The sequence below is a fragment of the Alosa alosa genome, chromosome 19 (genome assembly GCF_017589495.1).
Source record: "Alosa alosa isolate M-15738 ecotype Scorff River chromosome 19, AALO_Geno_1.1, whole genome shotgun sequence".
NCBI lineage: Eukaryota > Metazoa > Chordata > Actinopteri > Clupeiformes > Clupeidae > Alosa > Alosa alosa.
Genome location: NC_063207.1, coordinates 25,258,792 through 25,275,008, shown reverse-complemented (window position 1 = coordinate 25,275,008; position 16,217 = coordinate 25,258,792).

The following is a 16,217-nucleotide window of genomic DNA, read 5'->3' as shown; positions in this document are numbered from 1 at the left end:
GGGATGGATCTCTTTAAGTCAGCCTGAAGCACATAAAAAAGACCCAGCCTCCATTATGCAGGGGCGCCTCGGTTGCTTGTTTACAGTGAGCCCGTGCGCCGCTGCACCTGCAGTCCACATTCCCTGACAGCTTGATGGGCTCTTTAATGGTGATTCACTGGCCATATCTTGGGAGATAAAAATGGAATTCTGAGGGAGCAATTTAATAACAAAATAAAGTGTTTAACAGTTACCCGCGATATGAAATGGGTTCCAACGCGCCTGGGCACAGTGTTAGCTGAAGTCAGCTAATAAGTTTGACCAACACCCTTTGTTATTATTACTCCTGCAGTTGTGGACAATTGAAATAAGGGTCTGCTGCCTTGGAAGTGAGTGGGGGCTTCATAACCTTGGGGGTACCCTTGTTACCAGGTCGTCAGATTGAACAACATTTCGCCACACTGCGCCTGGTGATTAATTTTCCACAGCCTCATTCTCAAACACCTACACACCAACCCGGTTCTGAATGAAGCCTATTCACTGAAATTCATATCAATTAATTTTTCAACACGGCATTGAGAACTCCTTTTTAACCACACAAATTGTAATAGAGGGTTACTGAGAGCCAGGTAGTCATGAAATTACTAAGGGCAACCACGGAGCTGCATGAGGAAAAAATGGATGCTGTGAGTGGAAGCATACAGTGAGACCAAAGTGTGAATATGCAAAGGGCCTGGTCACTAATGAGATAATGGCAGGGTTTCTCCTCCATCCTGTAATGTATATAGACGCAAGAGGAGACTGTGTAATGTCGAACAGCATGTAGCCATTAGAGCCTTCGTGTGGAGCACCAGGGTCTAACCCATAGCCTTCATTGATTTCCAGTTTCATATATCTTTAATGAGGGGATTAAATACTTGTTTAGGAAGCACAAGGCTGAGGCTTAAGTGGTGTTTGTCAGAGCAGCTCCTAGCGCCGAGGACCCCGCGCTTAAAAACCTCCCCAAGGTGAGGGCCATGATTTAGGGAGAAGCCATTAGTGGGTGATGTCATACAAGCTCACATCACTCCTGTCTGCTGCCATCCAAGGACAGGCCTCCAATCATTCCCCCAGCCCCCCAAAAAACGATGGGGACGCACAAACGATCCACACATGCACACAGCAAGCAGTGAAAACATATACACACACAAATGCACACGCAGGCACGCAGCCAGAAATGCGAAACGGACACGCGAGCATGTTATGTGGTCAGTAGCGTGCAGGACAAAACCATACGCCGCTCTCGCATGACAGCATTGAGCTGTTTTCGTTTCTTTCTGACTTTTTCTTTTTCTCAGACTTTTTTTTTTGGCCCTTCGACTGTTCCGTGGAATTCGAACAGTGCAGTTCAGGGCATCTGGGATGACTTAAGTTAACTTAAGCCTACAATTTCAAGTCGAGACGTGACTGATTCACAAAAAGAGAAGCCCTCTCTTGAATGCACCATCGCACAGAGTGGGCCAAGTGAACTGGGGACTGCTTAGTGCATACTGCCAGAATTAAATGCATAATGCACCCTGGCTTTATTGATCAGCCTGAAAATCTCCCTTACGCATCTCACCCGTGGGTTATCTTAGCATCATCGCCATCCGGGTTCGGTGGGGAAGCGCCAATGATACGCCAAATGGACCCGCTATTGATTTTGCATAGCAGAGCGCTTGGCAGATGGAGAGAAAGGCGAGGAACATGTGGACCCCCTCATTTCACAAAGCAGGAGAGTGGGGGCAGAACACAGAGCGCAGGACTCGCCTCCGTTGTCAGATGATACAGAAGAGTCCTCAGGGCACGGTGCTTAAAATGTGAGGATCACTCGCGTTTCATTCATTCTGACCCAAAGGAAATCCCTTGATACGAGGAGGAAAGTGGACTGCTTCTGCCTTAAACCACTGAGTCGTGTAGGCCAATTACACCAGCGTGATGGGTCTTTAGTGAAGGGGAAGGTTGCATTGTCTTTCCAACCTGTTACAATATTATACTGCTATTAAGTTTTTTTCAAGACGTTCGATTTTTAAATGTGTATAGCCTGACAGACAAGGTATTAAACACTTCATACAGGTTTACATTTTTGTAATTGAATAGCTCCATTAGGACACACATACACAGAGTGAGAGAGAGAGCAATGACAGAGAGTGAGAGAGAGAGAGAGAGAGAGAGAGAGAGAGAGAGAATGCTTCCTTTCAGGAAAGGGATATCCTGAGGCAGAATAATATAGACCTTAAGTGCTGACATAGAAGATATTGTATTTTTCCAGTGTACCTCTTGGAGTCTTCACAGGACAAAGGCTTTGAGTTCAGCCTGGTCTTCCGAACCTAATTGTCCTTATAAACATCCATGTACACAATAGGCATGCAGGTGATAAAACTGTTAGGGGAAAACCGCCTGGCTCACTTATCACAAACACCTGGCTGTTGTCTCAAGACTTCCAAGGAGAGCAAATTCAGGACAACTCTCCTTCTTTTCCACGAGTCCGGTCCTGAAGGTACTTTTTTTCCACCGCTCCCTTGCCTTTCCACTCGTTTGTTTTGCGATGCTTGATTAACCGAGAATGCTTGCAAATGCATGTATTGTTTCCGCGCCATGGACAGTATCGCAAATATTTGCTGGGCATTAAATACTTTCGCAGGCAATCAAAATCCTTTCAGCACCCCGCATCCGTCTGAAAGGGCTCCAACCAAAATAAAACCTCTATGGGCGTACGGGTTTCTGAAAACACATCAACAATTCATTCGCCAAAGAGTCCCTGTCTGTCAGGTGGGGTTGACTGACTCTCCGATTAGCCAGGATTTGGATGATACACCGCAACCTTGACACTGAACTGTGAAATAGTTTCACGCCACATTCCAAACGAGCTGTCTGTCAAAGCACTCTGATTCTGACAGACAATTATTGATGTACCAGGGGTGCAGCTCAAGAGAGAATTAATCCTGGAAGCAACCTGCTTTTCCAGTTCTATTAAACAACAGAAAAAAGCGGAGGGATTGAAAAAGGAAAAGGGGGTCATCCTCCTCTTTTCACAGACCCTTCGAAAATGTAATTTATACCCAAAAAGAAGATATAAACATGCTACAGAGCGAGCGTGGGCTGTAAATTAGTTTCTCACTGACGAGCAAAAATTGCTGCAAACTCCTTGAGCACCCCCTCCCCTGCCATCAGCACTACCCCTCTCAATTCCCCCATAGGTTGTGAGTGTGGGGCAGGGGCATAAATCTGGGCTGGAGCGCTGGGAGGGTAGACAGACATTTCAGTGTTTCCTGCCTCTTGCTCTCTGTGTAAAGGGATATTCCTCCAAAAGAGTCCTTGAGAGGGAGTCATGCTTAACAGCCATGTCCAGCTGAATCGGATGTGCATGCCTGCCTCGGCACAGCACGGGATGCTCTGTTTGTACTTTCTCTTCATTAAAATCAGCACAGGTGGATCCTCAATCTCTTCTGGGGCCTCTGTCATGCCTCCGACACAGACAAAAAAGTCCCCGTAACCCCCCCATACACACACACACACACACAAACACACACACGTGTATGTGCGCGTGTGTGTGCGCGTGTTTGTTTTTTTTCTTCTTTCACAGAGTGTCATTAACAAGTCAGCCGAGAGGTTATGTGAACCACAGCGAAGCCAGGAAACAGATTTTTCAATACATTATATTTCGGGAAGCATCTTTCACAAATGTCTCCGTTATTAGTTAACCTCTGAGTCGGGGTCGTTCAAATTTCACAAAACGTTCAAGGTAGGGTACGAGCACTAAGGAAGGGCGTGGGTCAGGGTGCACTGCCTTTCGTAAAACTTTAATCATTCTCCCGTGTCGTTCATGTTTTGGCAGCAGAGGGAGAGAGAGAGAAGGGAAAGAGAGAGGGGAGAGAGAGTTGTAACTGGGAGAGGGGGATGGAGAGGGAGACAGACGGACAGATAGAAAGAAAGACACCAACAGAGAGAGTTGTGGTGACACAGTGTGGCATTAAATCTTATGTCAGATGATACCTTGGTACAGCAATGTGGTCAGTCTCGAACAGATAAGTGGAGCGATGGATAGATTACACAAGCAGAAAAAGAAGCAACCTCAATATCAGGTGTCTCCATTCTCTGTGCCAGCACAATGGCTTTTTTTCTATGTGGTCTAAAGTGCTGAGGCTACAACTCAAAGTACTGAATGCCATTGCAAGGTTAAGACATAACTTTTGCATCTTAAGGCTTTACGTGGTGATTAAATGCTCAAACTCATCCTTCTCAAGTACATGCTTAAATGTGACATTCATAATGATAAAAAAAAATGGGTTGTAAGGGACAATTCACACGCTCACTGAAGGAGAGGAGCGTGTTCTTCCCGGCGTTCCCAGCTGTGGATGTCCGACAAACAGGAAGTGTGCTTGCTGGGACAGTGGAAGCTGAGGTGAGCAAGGGCAGTGGTCGCAACACCCCACCAGGGACCAGGGGGAATATCCCCCGCATTCTGGCGTGTGTCAGCAAAAAGCCAGACAAGGAGGCCTCCCACACACCAGCCCTCACTGCGAGAGCAGATTCAAAGCAATTCAGCATAAAGTCGTTTTGGGAAGGACTCTTCCATTGTCTGTGGTCACTAACTTTGTCCTTTGAGTAGACAAGGTCTAAACAGTTGTCAGCAAAATTGCGGTATGTCAAGTTCACCACTCCAAATATCCATATTCTTTGCTTCTGACACTGAAACAGAAAGTAATGTTTTAATCATGGGACATCATGGGCTCTCTTAGACTTCAACTTCAGGCTATGGAATCACAACTACTAAAAGTAATATTGTTAACAAACTGTAAAATAATGAGTATAAATGAATATAAAATAATCTCATTTTGACCTTGGCCTCCATTAACACGAAAGCAATTATTTCACTCGAAGCTAGTCAAAAAGTAATTATTTGACTAGCCCATGGTCAGACAGCAAATAATGTGATTCTGACAGTTGGTCAGTCAGCAGCAGTTTTACTTGGCCGGCTTCTGGTCCAATATCTTCAGTCCAATAAAAACGAGCAGCAAAAGTTATCTGGCCAATGTCATGGCGGTGCACTTCTCTTAAACAAGGTGCAAGGGCAAATCCACTGAGCTGTGCAAAAAACTTTCAGAACAGCCAATAACTGCAGCAGCAGCAAATCAGGGAGTCAGGTGCGTGCGGAACGCTCCTCATCATCCCTTCCTCTTCCTGTCACACGGAGGGGGCCACTGTTTTGGTCACAGGGCCCATTTGGCAAGCGAAGCCCTGGGGAGCCACAACCAAGTGGGGCCGTTTTTGAGCTCTTAGAGGCATCAGGCTGACAACAGTGACGAGGCCTGGCATCAGCTTTGACGGCCCCTCAACCCCTCGTCTGTGCCACCCAGCGCTCCGGTCTTTGCAGGATGCGGGGCATAATTAGGAATAAAAATCAGCCAACAGGGGCCCTTAAAAAAACAGCAGTGTTTCTCCTGGAGCTGTGCGCCCCAATGAATATGCATGGTGCTAAAAAGCGGATGGGGCATCTCTCATCAGGAGTGTGACAGCGCCTACTCCCTCTCTCTCCCTTTCGCTCTCTGTCTCTGTCTTACTTTCTGGGGCCACTTACCTGTCATGGGCCGTGACATGCCGGGAACAGGCCTGCAGTGATGGAGAGGGAGCCACGTTTGGGAAGACATGGGCCTCCAGGGCCTGATTAGTGACAGTCGCTCTGCCAGGATGTGAAGACTGTCTTTGGCATCAGGTTTTTTTTTTTTTTTCTGAGGGAGGGATCAGGCAACACTTTTCTATACTACTACAAAAAATGTACTGTAAAAGTTCCTCATGAACATAATAAAACTGCAAGGTAAGTTTATGTCTTATTTATTCTCCATATAAAAGATGGAAGAAGAGTATAATTCTTTTGTTGTGAGGCTATTCGCCCTGCGTAAGGTGGAAAGTATCGTTGCATTTTAAAATAGCTTGTGAAAGATCAGAGCACCTGGAGATTTGCCTCGTTTGATGTGTCTTGTTGCAGTGACCCCTGTAATAATGGCCCGCCCACCTCCCCCCCCCAAAAAAGCCCATTCATAAAGTGGAGAAATAGGCTAATAAGGCAAAGCTGTGCGGCCTCTCCTCCACATGTTCCTCTTGATGCAAAATGTATGTGTTATTAAGACTGTGGTCCATTAACGCACCCTGGCTTTGCCAAAAAATGCCCACTGTGATGAAGCCTCTCGGGGAGAGAGGAAGAGAGAGTGGAGAAGGTGGAGGGGGTGCTGAGGGAATGTTCCAGATGTGGCGATCACAAGGGGGGGTCGTGCAGGACACTGGGGTGAGTGGCCTTGAGAGGCAAAAAGTTGAAGGAGACTGTGGAACATTTGAACAAATTCTGTCCCACAGCATACCAGAACTGAGAAGAGCATCTTAAAGAGATCAGCCAATCAGAAGCAAATCACTGGAGAGTGACAAGAATCTGTGGCATGTTGAGAAGAATTTCTCTTTCTCTCTCTCTATCCATCTCTCTCATTCTATCTCCTCTCTCCCCCCCTTCTCCCTGATGTCAGGACGACTCCTAAGCTGATTGGGGTTAATGCACCGGACAATGAGCGAAGCGCTGGCCCTTCTGTTCCACATTAGGCTCCTCCAAGGAGCTGCGTGGCCCTGCTCGCGGGGTGGACGCGAGCCCTCGCCGCGGAATAATATTTACCAGATACGCGACCCCGGCTGGGGCCATGTGGTATCACTCTGGGCCGTGGCAAAGCGGCTCGTCCCATATCATCAGCCACAGTCCTCTCTGAGTGCATTGCCAGGTTTTTCTTTCTTTGTACCCCAGCCCATCTCTCTGGACAGTGTATAATCATTAAGGACCTTTTGGGAGTGCGGGCACCTTCTGTTAACTTTTTTCGGTGGTGTGACCTTTTCCGTAATGATCCCCTGTCAGTAATAGATCAGGGAGAAGATGGATCCTCTGTTCGGCGGGTTAATGCGGGGTCGGTCGGAGGTGTTGATTGGCCAGAGGGACGCTCATAGAGAGGGCTGCCGTGAGCGAGCTGCTGTGAGTGAGCGCTTGCTGTGTGTGTGTGTGTGTGTGTGTGTGTGTGTGTGTGTGTGTGTGTGTGTGTGTGTGTGTGTGTGTGTGTGTGTGTGTGTGTGTGTGTGTGTGTGTGTGTGTGTGTGTGTGTGTGTGTGTTTGTGCCGTTACGCCAGGTCACGTGACGCCTGTGGCTATGTCGAAAGAAACACAGGTGCTGTGATTAGTCCTGCATGTTCCAGCACAAATCCCCCCCGCGACTCCCAGGAAATGTCTCCCCAAAGACCATCCAGACCACCCCCCCCCCCCACCACCTCCAGGGGCAATCCCATGTATCTTATGTCAACACGCCACTGGTGTTTTTCCAGCCGGGCAGCAGAATGTGAGGCATTCCTGATCCGAGAGGTGTTTGGGCGTAGCTGAGGAACCGTAAAAACAATGTGATTTGAGGTTAGCCATTCCTGTCGCAAGCATGTGCTGCCGCTACAGGGAGAAAAAAAGGCGCACTTATCAAAACACGCCGCATAATGCTACTATTGATTCCACTGAATGAGATGTACAGCTGCTGTAAAAGAGGGATAAAATAGGCTCAGGAGGAAAAGAGGAGGGAGAGAGAGAGAGAGAGAGAGAGAGAGAGAGGAGAGAGAGAGAGGGCAGGCAGACAGGAGGACAGACTTGGTCACAGGAGTGCACTTCCTAAGTCATGGTTGGAGCATGACCATGATGCATGAATAATAATAACCATATCTAATTTCTCCTTTAAACTAAGTGTTTGGCACTCAACCAAGAGGAGACATTCTCCTGGCCACGCATACCATGAGGGTCAGGATAAGGTAATGAATGGATGGAGAGACAGAGAATGGGGAGAGGAGAGGGTGGGACTGAGAGAGAAAGAGAGAGGGAGGGTGAAAGAGAGAAAGTGAGAGCGGGAAAAGCAAAGCAAGCCTGCTGTGCAGTGACGGACAAAAGCCCTCTGTTGCACTTGCAGGTTTCAATATGCTCCTCTGGCTGTGTCAGAAGTCTATGGCACAAGCCCAAGCATGGTCAGACAGGAGAGAGAGAGAGAGAGAAAGAGGGAGAAAAAGAGAGAGAGAGAGTAGTTTCAGTCTCCAGCCATGCAGGGAGAGAGTGTGTTTGGATAGGCCCGCCTCCACTCATCAAAGAAGGGGAGGAAATGTTGAATTGATGACCTCATGCGCAGAGAGATGAATTTATCTCCTGTTAAAAAAAAAAACACCAACACAAAAAAAAAAACACAAGACTTAGTCTCTTGCCCTCCTCTCCACTCCGTTCCTCTCCAGCGACCTGCCCGTCTCCATGGTAGCGAGCTGGCGCACGGCAACGTGCACACTTTGAAGTTCATTTGGAAAGGGAAGCAAACAGCTGGGCAGCCACTTGAGTCCGACGCTTCACAGTTGGAAACATTTAAACTGCGTTGTTGCATTTGTTTTTTTTTCTCCTCCCTCGTTTTGCTTTATTATTATGATTTCTTTTTCCACGGTGCCATGAGTGGAGCGGAGAGAGTGAGTGATAGACTCGGGTCACTGGTCTGGTTTCGGTCGGACGGCTGTATTTCTGAAAATGACTGACTCCGAGCCCCGCTTTTGTTTGTTTTTCCAAACACCGAATGTGTGACTTGTCATGAGAAGTGGGGGGGGGTGGTCTAGACTCGGGTAAATATGCGAGTCAAAAATCGAAGGCGCACATTTCCAGGAGGTGGACTGAATCCAGGCTAGAGGTGTGGACAAACTACGGCGAACAGATTGAATCCAGGCCCATGTGCCTGTGTGCGCCCCATGTGGGTGTATGTGTGTGCGTGTCTGTCTGTGTCTGTGTGTGTGTTTGTGCTTGTGTGTGTGTGTGTGTGTATGTAGGGAGTGATTTGGAACTTTAACACACTTTACAGCCTGGGGTTACCCCTGTCATTCTGATGGGTCCAATGGACTTTGGGTGTTTAATGTATATGTCTAGGTACACTATGTGAAGAAACACTCCCTTAGCTTATCTACCCGGATAATAAATACACGTCTATCAACATTTAGCTGAAAGAATCATTAACACTCCACGCTCGGGAGGAAAAAGAGAGGGGGAGGAAGACCAGGAGGAGGAGGAGAGGGATAACAGAGAGAGACGGATCATGGGGGCAAAGGAAATGGTGTGAGGCTGGAAAAAGACGAGTGGCGCAATGCTTATTTTCGCTGCCCTCCACCTCTTGTAAGCAAACCCGGGGCCTGCATGTGTATGTGTACATGCGTGACTCTGTGTGTGTGTGTGTGTGTGTGTGTGTGTGTGTGTGTGTGTGTGTGTGTATGTGTGTGTGTGTGTGTGTGTGTGTATGTGCGTGAGTCTGAGTTACGGCCTAGGCCTGGATGTGGCCCCGACACTAAAAATATCGCCCCTGGCCTTTCTGGATGTCATTGTTTGAGTTCCGCGCGCCACAAAAAAATCCCTGGTGTTTTTTTTCTTTTCTTTTCTGTCTCTCTTTTTGGAGGAGGAGGAGGAGGAGGAGGAGGAGGAGGAGGAGGAGGAGTGTGGGGGGGGGGACAATCCCACGGGAAGGCGGGTTTTCCCCTCTCGTCCATATTTAGTGAACAGAGAAACAGGGGTCTGAGACACAGCAAATGGACTCTTTCCCTCTCTCCCTCTCTCTCTGCATCTCTCTCTCTCCCTCTCTCTCTGCATCTCTCTCTCTCCCTCCCTCTCTGTTTCAGAGTGTTTCCTTTCGAAAGGTCTTTAGGTCCCAGGGCAGCATGCCGTAGGAAACCGAGCGTATTCCCCAAAGCGGACTTCAAAACTGCCTCGCCAGTCTATCTTCGCCGTCTCCATAAACTCTGGTCCACAGACAGGCCCAGCATGGGGCCGCTGTTCAGGGGGCCTGAGCACTGCGGCACTACCGCACACCCGGGGGGTGGAGGGCCCCTCTCTCTCTCTCTCCTTCTCTCTCTCTCTCTCTCTCTCTCTCTCTCTGCTAAAGTATTATCACAGCCAGGCCCTGTGTCTGCAGCCTCGGTCTGTTGCTCTGCAGCGCGGCGGCTACTGTTTCCAAACACGCCCCATCACCAGCAACCTTCACTCCCAAAGATATACAGCTCTTGAGCGCTCTCGGTGTGAGTAAACACCACATGCAGTTTGTACTAAGTCCAGCGGCCTGGAGAGTATGTAATAATACAAAAAAAAAAAAAAAAAAAAAAAACCTCCGCGCGTCTGAGGCTGCTAGTCTCGTCTCCTCTGCAGCTGCGCCCCTCGTATTTTGTTACAGTGAACAATTGTATTAGTGGTTTTATATTCGCTAGCTGAAATGTGAAATTGTGTGCGATGCGAGACGCATCTGTCGGTAAGGCATGGAATGCTATGTGGTATCCTACACAATGACGTCTACCCACAGAGGAGGTATGCGTGGTTGACTATTAGTGATGTGAGATAAGCCATGATGTGATGAGAGGCTTTGAGTGTTTTGAATGAGCCAGTGATTTGGATCAGGCGCGCTGTTAGCAAAAAGGCGCATCCAATGGGGTTAAATGAGTCATGATTGACAGCACATGGGAGTTTTGCCCCTGGTGACTTGCAGATGACATGGTTGCTTTGCAGTAATAAAAAGAGCTTGCATTCTCTCTTTCACATCAATTCATGCACACACACACACACACACACACACACACACACACACACACACACACACATTCACACACACACACACACACACACACACACACACGCACACACAGGTAAGCTGGAGGTAAGCCAAATCCTTGCACTGCTTAAATAACTGAATGGCTCCAGGGCCAGCTAAACATGATATCCCCATATCAAACCCAGGAGAGCAGAAAGCAGCAGAAACAGCCAGTGGACTCATCCAGGCCTGCAGCTGGAGTTACTGCCAGGCCTCACCCTTTACAGCCCTCCATCTGCGTGTGTGTGAGTGTGTGTGAGTGTTGTATGTGTGTGTGTGTGTGTGTGTGCGTGTGTGTGTGTGTGTGTGCGGCTTCAGTTCAGTGTGAGTACCAACAGCCATGATATGTGGTAAGACTGCTGTAATGTACAGATGGATGTGTTCTGTTCTACTGACCCACAGCTCTGCTGTTCTGCAGCGCTCCTTGGACACATTCTCCTGATGCATGTCTAATTAATCAACACACAAAAACAGGGACTTGACCAGGTGAGGTGGGTCTCCCATTAATCTTGGCTTATTGGCCTTGGAGAGACTGTGTAGCTCAACCTCCTACACAATCTCAATCAACCATCTCAAACTCAAAATGTATTACTTAATACAGGTCACATTTTAATCGTCTATTACAATATCGTAATTTCCCAGCAACAGCTGGTAGTGAAGGTATCCCTCATGCAGATACTCTCTATCACACTCTATTTGTGGTGAGACATGTGGCTCAATAGTAGGACTGGGGAGTTAGCTTTTGAAGACACTGTCACCAGTATGCTTGTGTGCACACATGCACTCACTCAACAAAGTCTAGTCAGAAGCAGTGTTTTATACCACTCCTGATTCCCTTCCACCAGTTGCGTCTGCCCAGGAATGAAGCTCTGTTCCCCCCCGACTCCCTCTCCTCTTGCCCTGTGCTATTTTTCCCCCGTCGAGTCCCGAATCCACGGTTTTTCTGGCACGGCCGAGCTGCCCGTGTTCCCACTCCCCTTCGCTGGCTAATTTCTTCCATTCCTGGTGTCTGTCTCAAACTGTGCCTGGGACGCTAACCCGGAGCCACAGCCTTCCGCTCGGAACGCCAGTAATCCCCCTCTTTCCCATCCCCGACCGAGTGAGATCATCAGATCCCTGTGCAGAACAGAGGAAAAGATTCCCGCCTAACCACCACCACCCCCCCCCCCTCCTCCTCCTCCACCACCCCACTCCCCCCACCTCCGCCCCCAACACATGAAGCTGGAGGGGGTGCTCGGCCAACCCAAACTTGTCCTTTTCCATACGCTTCTGAAGGTGGGCTGAATCTAAGATGGAGGTTAAGGGAGATGGGGGGGGGGTCTTTCTTTCTCTCCTCCACGTCCCACTGTGTTTCTGGCGCTATGCAGACCTGAGACGGAGCCCCGTTGCGTCACGTGCAACCCAACACCCGGCGCTGGCCGAGAACCCGCTGACCAAACCCCTGCAAGCGCGGCGGAGAACTCCCTCTCAGGCTCCAACTGCATACTCGCCCTGGGAGTGCAGCTCGCTGAATCTCGTGCAAGGTTACCGGGCCAGTCCCAGACTCCTCCACCGCTGCCTGGTCTCCAGCACTACTGATGAATCTGATGCCTGAGGTATCATGCGTCATGCGCCCCCAGAAAGGAGCCTCAGACTGTGCCTTGTGCAGAGCCAACTGGCTGCGAGAGGCCAGTCTGTGTTTTGGACATACAGAATGGGATTATCTCGTGTGTGCATGCTGGAGCCTGAAGAAAGGAAAGAAAAGGCTGTGCGTGAGAAAATGAGACAGAGAGACAGACAGAGAGAGAGAGTGAGAGAAGGAGAGAGAGAGATTGCGAATTTGTGTATACATGTGTGTGAGTGTAAGCGGATGGGGTAGGAGGGGCTGCTGGGTGTGACTGACAGCAAGATTACTTTGAACCACTGAAGAGAGAGGAAGTGCGTGTGTGTGTGTGTGTGTGTGTGTGTGTGTGTGTGTGTGTGTTGGAGGGGATTGAAATGAAGAAAAAAGACAGAGAGTGATGTCTCCTTAAAGTCCCACCCCACCGTAAAACGGCCCTCTGCCTCACCCAGCTTTCGTCATCCTCTGTCTGTGGGACAGATGCGAATGATTTTCTGTGGATAGTTGATTGTGTACGGATTCTTTTCCCCCCCTGCTTTTTGGGGGGGGAGGGGGGGTTAGGAACGAAGAGAGCGAAAAAAGCAGGAGAAGAGAGGAGACAAGACGAGCGGGCTGGGGGCACGAAAGCGCTGGCCGCGACTGTAAATGTCCACCTCTGACGTCTTCATCTCTGCTTCCACCCACTCCGCCATGCCCTAGGAAGCTGTGAGTGGCTGTGTGCGTCTGTGTGTCTGTGTGCGCGCGCCGCGCGCTGCCAAAAGGAGCCATTCATCATCGGGCTCAGTGCGCTGTGGCTGCGCTGCTGCCAGGCCTGCTTGTGCAGACCCTGTGATGCGCTAACAGATAGCAGCGGCAGCCGCATCCTGCCCCAAACAACCGTAACATTTAAATACTGTGAAACGCGTCCTGCAATCTGACAGTCCATCTGCTGAAGGGAGAGTGTTTATGTGATCATGTTTCATTCTCCTGAAAGAGTACAAAACAACAACAAAAGGAGAGAGGGAAGGAGAGATAAAGAAGTACCGCTGGTTTTGATGGTCATATTAACTTTCCTTTAACGAAGCAGAAAATGGACTGAATTCAGCAGACTGTCTGAAGTAAACTGTTTTGTAGAAATACAAGAAATAAATCACTCCATTGATCAATGTTCTTAATAATTAAATGCCGTGCAATAGCCTCTCTGTTTGGCATCTGTCAATATGAATGAAATTTATATGTGCCTCAGAACAGGAAGTCAATTTTTACCGCAATTCAATCTTCGACTGAAGGAGCAAATGATTTGAATGCGGCCATGAAGGGAAGATTACAGAGTATGAAGAAACTCTCTTTCACTCACTCACTCATTCACTCACTCACTCTCTTTCTCACTTTCCATTTCCCTCCATATCTATCCTTTTTCACTCTCTCTTTCCCTATATTTCTCTCTTTATTTTCATCTACTTTTATCTGTCTCCCTCTCCCTCACTGCTTAAAATATGCTTGGTAGGTAAGTGAGAGTCTGTGTGCTGTTGCTGGGGTACAGTAGGCTGCACTGGATCTTCTCTGCACTGGAGCACAGAGCTCTGAAGCCAAGAGCTCATCCTGCTGGACAGCAAGATATTTAGGAATCATTTACCATTATTATCACACGTGTATTACTGTGTCATCAACTTGTCAACAGACAGTGTGCAGATAAGTCACTCAGCGACTAGGAGCATGAAGCCTCTTGTCCCTCAAGATGGCAGTGAATGAGATCACAGCAGTCATTCTTTCCCAGCATGCCCTGAGGCTGTTTACAAACATCTCAGACGGACGCTCGCGCCCCAGTGTCGGTCAATTTTACGATTCGAGAGTGATGCGGAGGGACAAATTATTTTCCAAACAAGCAGCTCGGCTCGGCTTCAGCCGAGATGAGCCCGTGAACCGGCACGTTTCAGCTAGCGGGCGGGTTTCGCACGAGACTTAACCGTTCCCGTCCCCTAACCCGAGTGAATAAACCTAAACAAACAAAAAAAAATAATGAAGCTGTCACATCTCAGATAGATGGAGAGGAGCAGGGGTGGAGGTTGGGGGGGTGTTGTATTGGCTGGTGTGTGTGTGTGTGCGTGTTAGGAGTTGAGTTGGGGGAGTGAGGTTTGGTGGGTGTGGGGGGTGGGTGGGAAGGAAACTCTCGTAAATCAGAGAATTATCGCAAAGCTGCACCTCTTCAAACAGGGCTCCCCAGGGGATGAGTGTGATGAGGCTGCCGGGGGGAGTGGACTATGTAAATCACACGGCTACCTGCCCCGGCCACCGCCGGCCTCGTACCCAGCTCCGAGGAAACCCAGCAGGGTGGACGGTATCTCTGCCCCCCAGAGATGGAGGACAGGGAGGGAGATAAGACAGAGCCCTGCTGACTGATAGAGGGGCCACATCAACACAGATGTGAATGCAAAGAAATAAAAAGTGCTGGCCAGTTTTGTAATCAGTCTGGTGTTGGTCAGCTGATATGTGTAAACATAAAATAGCACAAGTTTTTCTTCTTAAATTTCAAAATATTGCATCCATGGCCCTACAGGAGAATGAGAGAGTGAGTGAGAGAGTGAGAAAGAGAGAGAGAGAGAGAGAGAGAAAAGAGCTGTTGATGGAACGCAGCCATTTTTCTGACCTTGTGGCTCTCTCGGAGGCCGGAGACAGGTAGATATATGGCCAGTTTGTTATTGTGAATTCCAGATCCTGTGATTATCTCTGACTCAACTTCTGGAGTTTTTTAATCTCAGATTCCTCCGACAGTTCACCCAGGGTGCTGCCTCTGTTAGTCGCTCACCTTTCCCTGACCCGACCACCTCCACCCCTCACCCCCCCCCCCCCCAACACCACCAGCCTCCTCTCTCCCCCCAACATGTCCCCCCTCTCCCTGCCTCCTCCCAGTCCTCTTCCACGAAAAAAAAAAAGCGGCACCTTACAGATTCCAGGGCCAGGGTCAGGTTTCGTTTTAATGTCCGTTTACATGAGGGCGGGGGGTGGGGGGGGCCGGCTGGGGCAGACAGGGGAATAGGGGGAGTTCCCCTTTACTAGCCATCCGTTTTACAGACGCGGGCTGATGTGCCAAACAGGCCCCGGCGCTGGTCGGCTGTCCGGTGACGAGAAGCAGCAGCAGAGTCTCCCATGCCTGGCTGTTTATTTATTTATTTTTTGCCTCCGATGACCGACGCATAACAACTTTCAAGCTCTTCTCGTTCTTCTGCTTCTTATTCGAGAATCTGATGGACAGGTCAAACAGTGAGCTACTGATAGCTGGCTGGCCTGTGTGAATATGCAGGGGGTTTTCAGGGAGATATCTAGACAAAAGGAATCACATTTCCGAGACAAGCTATAATGAGAAAGGGACTGATTGAAACCAGATAAGGATAAAATGAAACGGTTGCAGTGGAGTAATGAGATTGCTTGAGTGAATGTTTGGATTAGGTGATTACAGATCCGACCTCCCATCTCCCTCTAGTCCAGCCCTGTGACCATCATCCCCCACCCCCTCACCCACCTGACCCCTCTCCATCACCAGACCAGTGTGGGGGATCAAGAGTTCACGAATGGTGAAATACAACTTGGGTACTTGTATAGAGAGGTGTACTGGAACAAAAGGAAAATGGGTTATGAAAATAGACACAGCTGGTAGGTTCCAAACAATGGGCGGCCAGCTGTTTCTTCTTGTGGGTAATGGCCCTCTGATCCTAACAGACTTGACGAGGTCAGCAGAGTTACTGCTCTAATAAAAGTACAGGGAAGATTAAAAGAGAAAAGAAAAATTCAATAATAGACGCAGATGTCAAGGCAACACCTGCTTTTGCAAAGAATAGCCCACGCCAGAAGTCTCGAATGCTGACCCCCGCTGCTTGAAGTCAGCGGTATTCTCCATGTCAGATGCTACATGTTCCAGCAAATCTCTAGAAATCTATTTTCCATGAAGCGTCACAGAAATGAACTTAGTTCATCTCTTGAAGAAACTA